At 55.9% G+C, this 9,960-nt stretch overlaps 1 pseudogene; it reads right to left on the bottom strand.

Moving 5' to 3' along the window:
* Positions 1-3,197: 3,197 nt before the first annotated feature.
* On the bottom strand, positions 3,198-6,705 carry LOC102049464 (cytochrome P450 1A5-like; annotated as a pseudogene).
* Positions 6,706-9,960: the final 3,255 nt, after the last annotated feature.

Raw genomic sequence — 9,960 nt, 5'->3', positions numbered from 1 at the left:
TGGAGTGATAAAAGCTCCTCTGACTTATCACCACCCCAATTTCAGTATCACAGCACTTGCAGGCTACTTGGGGAGTAATTGGATTGCTTAATTGAGGAAGATCATTAGGGGAAAGCAAAGATAGGGGAGCTGGAGTCCCTTACCTTCTCTGAGCAATTGGGGCTTTCATGATGCTGATCGATGGATTTGTTTATCAGGAAGAAATGAGGAAGAGGAGGCGGTGAAGAGCTGAGATCCTGCACCTTGAAGCGAGCAGGGTGCCCCCATCCCTTTCTCACAGAGGGTCCCTGGCTGGGGGGATCTGGGGGTGGAGCTCTGCTCCAGAGCAAAGAGCAGTGCAGGGCTGAGCGACCTGGTTTGATGCTCAGCCTGTGCTCGCTGCTCTCCTCCCTGCATGCTGGAGGCTGCCTACACACCCGGCAGGGAAAGCATCTGCTGAAGGAGCCTCCTTGGCTTTGATCTTCCAGCCATATTGTCCAGGAGCAGGCAGGAGGCCTGGGGATGGGGTTGGGGTGGCAGGGCTTGAAGGGGCAGTGTGGCTGCAGCACCCCCAGCAAGAAAAGTGGGACCTCACCAGGGGTCACTGGGCTCTTGGACGGGCCAGCATGTCCAAGGAGAGGTGTGCGTGCAGGGACATCAGACCAGGGTCTCAGGACATCCTCCCACCTGTGCAAGCTGCCTGGAAAGGTCTCTTGCATGTGATGTCTCCATTGGCATCCAGGGGAGGGGAGAGATGCCACCTGAAGATGGGGCTTTATAAAGTGGGGTGTTTTGCCTCCAACGCCACAAAGAGAAGGGCTGCGTGGGGAGGGATAGCCACCTGCCCATTTCTCTTCCCCTCGAGCCTCTTCCCTTTCCCTTCTCCATCCTGATGCTGGGGTGACTCTTTCTTCCAGGTCTCTGGTCTCCAGGCTGTACCCGCTGGTACTGGCAGCCGTGTCCCCGGTCAGGCAATCAGCCCCTGATAAATGTATCTCAGGGAGACCTTCCACCACCAAGGGGCTGTTTCACCTCAGTGATGTTAATATTAATCTGCTTATCTGCCCGGCGGCTATAAAACACTCATCTCCAAAGGGAAAAAAAATAATTCCCACCCTTCTTTATAACTGCACTTGCTTATTTCGGGCCTTATCGGTAAACACAGGCAGAGTCACGCAACAGCTTCAGAAAACGGGGCCTCTGGTCCTACACCAGCATCAGCCTGGCATGGTCTCACTGCAGCTGGAGTCACTGGGCCAAGTCCATGGGAGCCTCTCCGCCCCACAGGGATGGTGTGAGGCGCTGCCACTGAGTCCCTGCTGGTCCCAGTGCTCTTCTGAATCACCAAGTCAGGCACTGAGAGACCCATGCCCAGGAAGATCCCACCTTACCTTCCCCTGCAGCAGACGAATGCCAGCTTTGGGATGTCCCTAGTGGAAAGGTGGTTCTTGACTCTCTTGTCTTGACCTATGGCCCTTGTCATGTATAACGGAGACGTTATTTGGCTGATGGACCTCATGGGCTGTCCTAAACCATCCTTCTACTTTTCCTCCAAGGCTTCTGATAGCCTTGATAGCTCAAACCATGGTTTGGACCTCCCAGTCCTCACCTTCTCTTTTCCTGCAATATTTTGATTACAACATTAAACAGTGAAGACAAAGCCGGCACAGCATGGAGCGAAGCTGCCTGGGCTGGTTCAATGAATTCAGGTGGGTCTGAGGCTGTATCGTCTCAGTGTTTCATCACAAACTGGTGACCGGGCAGGACCTGGACACTCAGAGACAAGGAGCTACTCCTTTTCATTCGGGCTTGTTTAGCGGGTCTGAACACCTCCCTGCTCTAGCTGGAATCTCCCTGAAGTCTTGGGCAATCAGCTTCCCTATTTTCTTCCCCAACACGCTCTTTTGTTTCTGTCTCTTCTGGGAAGTTTTTGTGCATTGCTTAATGAGTGATTGGTATTGGGAGCTGCACGGAGCTTTCATCGGTCAGGGGCTATGGCTGAGCATGGGAACAGGTTCAAGAGCAGCACCCGTTGCACCTGATGGTTATACTTGTTCCAGTATCATCGCTTGCCAGGTACTGCGGTGGCTGGCTAAGATGGCACTGCATGCAAGTGGAAGAAAAGGAGGCACCTGGCTCTGCTGGCATGGGCTGACTGGCAGCCAATGTAAACTCTTCGGTCTGAGTCAGAGGAAGTCCTGTTCTCGTTCTTTGCCCCGTTGTGAAAACACCCTTGCTCCAGTCCAGAATCCCAGCAGCTTGACTTTCTCAATAGCAAGGAGTAAAGGTGTCCTTCCTTGTGTCCTTCAGGGCCTTCAATGACCATGGTGAAGGAGGCTGAAGGTGGCTGAAGTCCTCCAACACGCTGGTCCCTCCATAGGGGCTTTGCTCCAGCCCAGTTCATTTGAAGGATCCCTCTCATTTTTCTGAAGAGAGTAACCTGAGCAGCAGGAGAACCCCTGCTGCAAGGCTGTCTGACAGATTCTCAAAGAGGCACTGAAGTGCTTTGAGCTTCTTTATGGACAAAGATAAACTCTTGAATGGGATCTTAGAGTGACATGATAATTCAGCTAGGTGATGAAAAATGTAGTATAGAGACAAGGGAACAAGATGTCCTTAGAGGACTTGGAGATGTATTAGCATTTTTCCAAGATTTCCAAGGGGTTTTTTTCCCTGCAGACACATCAACGATGAAGGTAAATTTCAACCATTGAAAACTTGTCCCAGTTAGTCCAGAAACAGTGGTACTGGCTGGACCTCAATAACATCCTCCTCCTCTCCACCCAAGCTTTGGGCATCAGTTCATCCAAGATTTTAAACATGGATGGGGGCCACAGGAGTATGGCATGGGTGGGCTGTCCTTCAGCTGTCGAAGCGTGATTCTGAAAGGATACAGCCCAGTGGTACTCAGACGGTCTGGTTTGGGGTATTTTCCCTTTCCCTCTAGCGAAAGACAGTTCACATGCCCCATAAACGTGCTTTGTGGTACTAAGACTAGATATGATGGAATATCCAGCATTTGATGGAATATCCAACACTAGAAATGCTGGAAAATGAAAAAGGCAAGAAATGCTACACAGTGAACAAGATAGAAAAGGAGTTTCAGTGGCTTCGGTTTATTGTATCATCCCGTAAAACTGTACCAGTCCCAGCTTTGCCGCAACGACACCCAGGTCCTTGCCCCCCAGCAACGTCTGGGCAGCAGATGAGCCCACTGCTCAGTCCATGCTCCTCATGGGGAAGCACTGCTTGGCTTGGACGTGTCACATCTTGTGTGCTCCCAGGGGGCAGTCCATAAAGTGACGTCATGTCCACCTTCTTGCCATCACAGACACTGAGCTCCAACTGCTGGAGCAAGGTGGAGAGGAGAGGGAAGACCTGCCACCTGGTGACTGCGCTTCCCTTTCCCCAGACTGAAAACCAGCACCTTCTCCTTATCCGCCTTGTTCCCTTGGGTCCCCTCGTCACTGAGGAAACGCTCTGGGTTGGAGGTCAGTGGATCCTTCCAAAGCTTCCTGGAGGGCAAGCATTGGATGCTGGGATGGCATCTCCTGGCCACAGGTGTGGGGGGCACTGGAAGGTGGGAGCTGTCCGTAAGAATATCCCTGAATTTAGCAGATAGCTCACGTGCTCCCTTTTCTCTTTAAAGTGGGTTGACCCCACTCCTGTCTAGGAAGGTAACTGTGCAGGAAGGGTCCTGTATGTCATGGCAGGAGGCTTTCTGCCTCAGAAGGTGCTTACTCAGCATGATTCACTTCCCACTGATGCACAAGCACACAACAGCCCTTTGGGCTATAGTACCTGTTCAACACTATGTCCCTGGTCCTGCTGGGGAGAGAAAAGTCTCTGAGAGTTCCGGAAGCAAAAAGGTTCTGCATCCTCAGGGGACTATTAGTTTGCTTCTGACACTGCTGAAGTAAGGATGTGGCCCGGAGAGATGGCTTTATGAGGGGTGGTTGCATTGTCCATGAGCTAGATTGGGCAACCGTGAGCTGGGTGGAGCATCTTCAGTGAAGGCAAGAATTGCTCTTCGGGAGCTCCTACGTTAGCCTGCACCAGGGCTGTGAGCTCCCCGTGTCCACCATGAAGCCATCACTCTACAAGTCGATAATACTCTCCCTGCCTCTCGCCCACTGCTGTTGGGGTGGCTGTCCCAAGATGCCTCAAGTCCACCTTGTCCTTCCCTCCTTTGCACCCTGTGCCCGTACCTGTGCGGGATGGTGAAGGGCAGGAAGGAGGAGTGCCTGAACATCTCCAGGATAAAGGCTTCTGTGTAGGGCAGCATGCCCCGGTCCGACAGCCTCGGTCTCCTCTCCCGGCCGATGGTCTGGTCTGTGGGAGGTCGAGAGGAGGGAGCCGGTTGGGGTCACACAGTGAGATTTGGGTTTCTATCCTGTCGGAGAAAACTTTGCTAAAATATTCTGCTCTCATGCATCCTGATTCACCCTCCGGTTATGTCAGGTTTGTATAACTTCTCTGGAATGGGGGAGTTTCCACAGAGTAACTCAAAGATAAATCAGTCATTCAATAGACACCTCCCTGAACCAGGAAAAGCCACCCTGGCTTGTGAGGCTTGACTATAAGTTGTGCCCTTTGCTTTTTCCTGAAGCCTCTTTCCAGGGCTAATGTCCCATGCTGTCTCAAGAGGTTTCTCTGGAAGGTCGAAGAAGACCAATGAGCAGAAGAACGATTGCTTGGACCCAAACTGGCTGCCTGGTGTTGGACAAAGATGTGTCAGATGGAGCTATAACATGAGGAACCTGAGAAAATCCGCAGTAGCTGAGGGACCTAGTGGGAAAAGATACCTGCTCCAAAGAAGTCGTTCACAAGGTTGATGATCTTCTACTTAGGGATCTGCACGACAATATTTGCTACCACTTTTTTCCCCAGGCACTGATCAGTGAGGGAGTTAGTGATGTCTCAGATGCTCTGAGAGGAAGAGAAGACAAGTCATGGCAGCAGAACCCACAGAGGAATGGGCGTTACTGATGCAGGGGAAGCCCAGGGTCACACAAGCTCTGGAGAACATCATCATCTTCCAGCCCTGCTGGTCCCTACCACTTTTGCAATCTGTGAAAACAAGGAGACAGTCCTGCATGGAACCTGTGGCACAGATCAGGTGTCCAACCAACAAAGTGGTCCTGTCGCACAGGGCCATGGAGGAGGAGGAGGAGGAGGGCTGCAGTGCTGGCCTGCGCATGGAGAGACTGCGGGTGAGAGAGGCTGCAGCTGGACCGGCTCAGTGCAGCAGTACCGGCAAGAACGTAGCTGCCCTTTGATGCTTGGCTGCAAGAAAACCAGCTTGCTAATAGACCAAAGAGCACGGATGCACCTCTGGTACAGGTGAGGGTCCTGCAAGCTCTGACCTTGTTGTAGGTCTTGTAGGGCTCCTGGACAATTTTCTGCAGGAAATGAAGGAATCACTCATTGAAATCTTTAAATAACCTCATGGAGCAGCTGGGAAGATACCGTAGCATGGGGATGAAGTCTGCAGGGTTGCCAGCAGCAGCCACATCCCCAAATTCATTGCCGAGGTTCACCAAGCTGAGCAGCTCTTGGTCGTTGTGCTCGTAACGCTTGCCAAAGCAGATGGCACAGATGACATTGGCCACAGAAACCACCAGGTACCGGTTCAGGTCAAAGCTCTTCTCCTCATCCATCAGCTGCAGGAACTTGGTGACCAGGTAGTCAGCCTCCTTGGAGACGTGCTCCTCCAGCAGGCAGGTGGAGGAGGACGTGGGGCTGGGGGCGATGGAGAAGGTCTTCAGGGCGTTCTGGGCCAGCTTTCTGCGGGCTTTCCACACCTCCCCCGAGTCGGGGCTGAAGGCCAGGCTCTGGCCGTTCGAAATGTATTGGAAGCTGTGGAGGTCCGGGCGCCCCATGAAGTCTTCTCCTTGCTTCACCAGCGCTTGCTTGATGGTGTCCAACCCGCTCAGCACCAGGACGGGACGGGTGCCGATCCTCACCTCCATCACGTCCCCATACTTCTGGCTCAGTCTGGTCAGGACCAGGTGCGTGTCCTTCCTCAGCTCCAGCACGTTGCCGAGGATGGGGTAGCCTCGGGGTCCTGGGGGGCTCTTCAGCTCCTTGGGCACGTGCTGCTGGAGGGACTGGAGCAGCAGGAAGACCAGGCAGAAGACGGCAGCCGCGAGAAGGACCTCAGTGGCCGAGACAGTGCCTTGGCTTCCCACCAGCGACATCACAGCCTTCATCGCTGCCGGCATGTAGGAACCCTAAAGGTGTTAACCAGAAGTGTGGTGAAGAGCCGGGATTAGCAAGAGCTTGAGTCCTGCAGATGTTCCTGATGCTGAGAAAAGGCAACAAGTGTCCTTAAACAGTTCAGGGTGATGGAGCTGTCTGTGCAGCACTTTGGGGTTTTCAAGGGCAAAAGCTGGAAACCTGTAAAGTCTCCAGACACACCCATCGCTTACAGAGGACCTCAGCCCCCCAGCACCTTTAATGGCACCCCTTCCCCTGCAGAAGACCCCAGTGCCCACTGGCACAGCCATGGCTCCTGCTCAGGGCAGACAGTCTGTTTGCACTGAGGCACAGAAAACCACAGCTCAGAACAGCGCAGGGAGGCAGGAGGAAAGGACCAGCCACCCCTTGGTGAAGCTGGCCCCATGCCCACCAGCCCTGTGAGCGTGTGTAGGCAGGAGGCTGGATCTGCTGGTGGCTGGGTGGCAGGGAGCGAGGGTGCCACAGGGCTGTCCTGCAGGAACACATGGCTCGCTGGGTGGGCAGGGGAGGGAGGGGGAGCCCGGTGCATGAATTCCTCCTTTAGACCCGTATATGACCTTCCAGTCCTATATCCATGTTTGAACACACACACACATTGTCTCCTACCTGCAGGTCCTTGCAATAGACAGGGCAGGTTGTACTGCCTGTGGCTCCCAGGAAAGATAGGCAGAGGGTGCCTGGACCGCCTGCCCTGGGGAGCCCAGGGCATCCTCATCTCCCACCTGGGCCTTCTTTTCCCACCACCTGGAAGGCCACAGCTTTATATGCGCTCCCCTTGTTGCACGGCCGGGTGCTTATCTCTTGGGGGGCACAGCATGAAAGCCCTGGGGCATAGCTACCCACCGACAAATGGGGCTGAGCCTGGCTGGAGCCAGCCCGAGAAACAAGGGAAGAAAATTCCTCAGCTCCAACAGGCTCTGGGGGAAAAATGGTGACTTCTTCTCCTACCCAGTGCACGTGCCTGCCCTAGAGCCCAGGACAGGGAGGCAGAAGGGGGTCCCCACCCCCTGCTGTAGGGAGGACAGAGGACACGCTCTTGGCATTGCTGCCTCGTGGGATGTGGGTACCAGCATTTCCCCCAGAGACCTTTTCTGGGCTGACCAGACTGTTCCCAGCACACAAAGGTCTGTCACCTCCATGGCCACCCTGGAGGTGGTGGGAGCTGCAGGCTCTGGCTGCTTCCAGCAGCGAGGGGGTGTGTTTGCAGCAAGGCATCCACAGCCACAGCCCTCTCCATCCCCGGGGAATCGTTCGGCGTGACCCTGTGCCCTGGGACTGGTGGTGGCAGGACCTTCTGGCCCAGCGGCAGAGCCAGGCTCAGGTTAACGATTGCCCAGGCTTGCGTGAGAAGGCGGCTGGCTCGCTTCCCCCAGCTCCTCCGAGGGAGAGGAGTGGCAGGGCAGAGGGGAGGAGGTGAGCCGGAGAGATAGGAGGGGTGAAAGGGGCAGTACTGGGCAAGGCTGGACCGGTTCATCCCTCCAAAAACACAGTGTGCCAACCCACAGGAGATGCAGGAGGGAGCAGGGCTGCTGCTCCAGTTGGGGCAAAATTCAGGGCTTTGGGAAGTGCAGCCGGGATGAGCAGGCACCAGCCAGGGCTTTGGGGTTTGGCCCTAGGTTTCATTCCATCTTTGAAAACTACAGTGGGAATTTGGCCCAGGTAAAAGCTGAGCTAATATTTAATAAAGGCTTTCAACATCTGGTCTAATCGGGCTCATTAATAGCAATGACGCTGTTCATTAATGTTTGGCAAGAACAGTTACAAAACCCTGGCTCCTAATATTCATTCTGATAATTGCCAGGCACCTTGCAGACCTACCGGCCCTGGCTTCAGCGAGGAAGATGCTTGGGAGTGTTTTGGGGAGGGAGGCTGGGGTTTCGCAGGAGCAGGGCAACACAGGGCTTGTCCCACAGGCTAGGTCCACATGGCCTCTCCCATCCCCATGGATCTACCTGGCTCTGTTGCATGGGCTTGGGGAGGTGGGGGTGCAGACTGACCCCCCCCAGGCAGCATTTCAGACCTCTGTGGCCTTGCACTGATGGGGAACCCCCCACCAGCCTCTCCTGATACATCATATCCCAAAGCACTGGAGGAACTGGGGAGGGTCCTGGAACCGTATCAGGAACACCAAAGGGATCCCCAGGACCCACCTGCCCCACTTCCACCCCCTCCATCCCCTTTCCCTGCCCCCCCAACAGCCTCCTCTGTGCTGGCTGCCAAGCCCTGGCAGGGCAGGGTGCCTCCTGATGAGAACAGCGTTAAGAGCTGCCGCCTTGCGTGCCAGGCAGCCTCACACCCCAAACACATCCTCACCCAGGGACGGGCCCCCACCCTGCCACCGCCCCTCGCTCAGCCCTGGGCTCCCCGGAGCTGCCCGGGGGGCAGCCACACAGCCACCACCGGGCCCCTGCCCTTGGCAGGGCTCGCACACGCCTGTGAGCGCACGAGGATGCCCCTTGCTTCCCTCCGTGGGTCACCACTCAGGGGAGGATCCCGGCTGTTGGTGCATATGCTTGTGCCAACATGTGTGTGCAAGGATCTATGTGAGCAAGGGGATGACGGCGCCTGCAGGCATGTGCACGTGTGGCAGAGCATGTGTGTATGTGAACACGTGCAAATATATACATGCAAGAGCACAAATGTGCTGTGCATTTGTAGGCAAGTGAGCTATTTATGTATATATAAGACACATATAGAATGTTTGTGTACATGAGAGCATGTTAAAATGGGCATGTGTGCACTGCGGGTCAGCGTGGATGCGCATCAGCTCTGTATGTGCAATGTATATGTGTAGTCTGTATGCGCAGTGACATGCCTGTATAGGTGTACCTATAGATGGGGTGAATGCACGCGCGTGAGCGCTGGGACGTGGGTTCAGGGAAGCTGTGGGCATGGGTGCCTCCTGTGTTTGATGGGGTGCCACAGTGCGTGCCGGCGTGTGGGGAGACATCTCTGCCTGGGGTTTACAGCCGTGTGGCCATGTCCTGTGTGGCCCATGTGCCCTGAGCCCCTCCTGAGCTGCGGGGAAAGGCAGCACAGGGGCATTTGCACAGCGTGTCCCCTCGGGGATGGACAGCCCTGCCTGGGACCCTCGGAGCAGCCTGGGGCACTGCTCAGTGTACCCAGGGCCACAAAGGGGACATTGGCGGTGACACGACTGAGCCCCCCTGCTTTGCACGGTGGGAAGCTGCCCTTTCCCTCACTCCTCATGGCTGGAAAGGGCTGGGATGTCTGTGTCCTGTGGAGGGGCACACAAGTGGCAGGGGGGGCTGCTGTCCCCTTGCAGGTGATGGCAGCATCCCATGGCAGAGGGGATGCAGTCCCGTTACCCTGAACGTGTCCCCGGTGCTGGGGAGCCCCCCCAGCCCCAGGCAGCCGGGGGGGCTGATCCTGAGCGGCTCCGGCGCCGCCTTGACCCCGGGCCAGGCTCCTGGACGTGAGGCCACCGCCCTGGTCCTTTAAAAGCCATTTCCCCCCCCACCCACCCATAGCGTGACTGCGAGTGACCGGGGCAGCCCTCCCGGGTCTGTCCGGAGCCCCTTCGCACGCGATGTCCCCGGTGCCACCTCTGTGACCCACCGGCGGGGCGGGACCCCCGGTCCCTTTCCCATCCTTCTGTGGCTGGGCTGGGGACAGGGGTGCGGGTGAAGGGGGTGACATCTGCGGCTCAGGCTGGTCCCCCTTGTCCTCCCAGAAGGGCAGGTCCTGGCCTGTCACCCCACGAGGACCGGGGATGGAGAG

This window comes from Falco cherrug, chromosome 7 (assembly GCF_023634085.1).
Source record: "Falco cherrug isolate bFalChe1 chromosome 7, bFalChe1.pri, whole genome shotgun sequence".
Classification (NCBI taxonomy): domain Eukaryota; kingdom Metazoa; phylum Chordata; class Aves; order Falconiformes; family Falconidae; genus Falco; species Falco cherrug.
The sequence above is the reverse complement of the archived record's forward strand: the minus strand, read 5'-3'. Positions and strand labels throughout refer to the sequence as shown.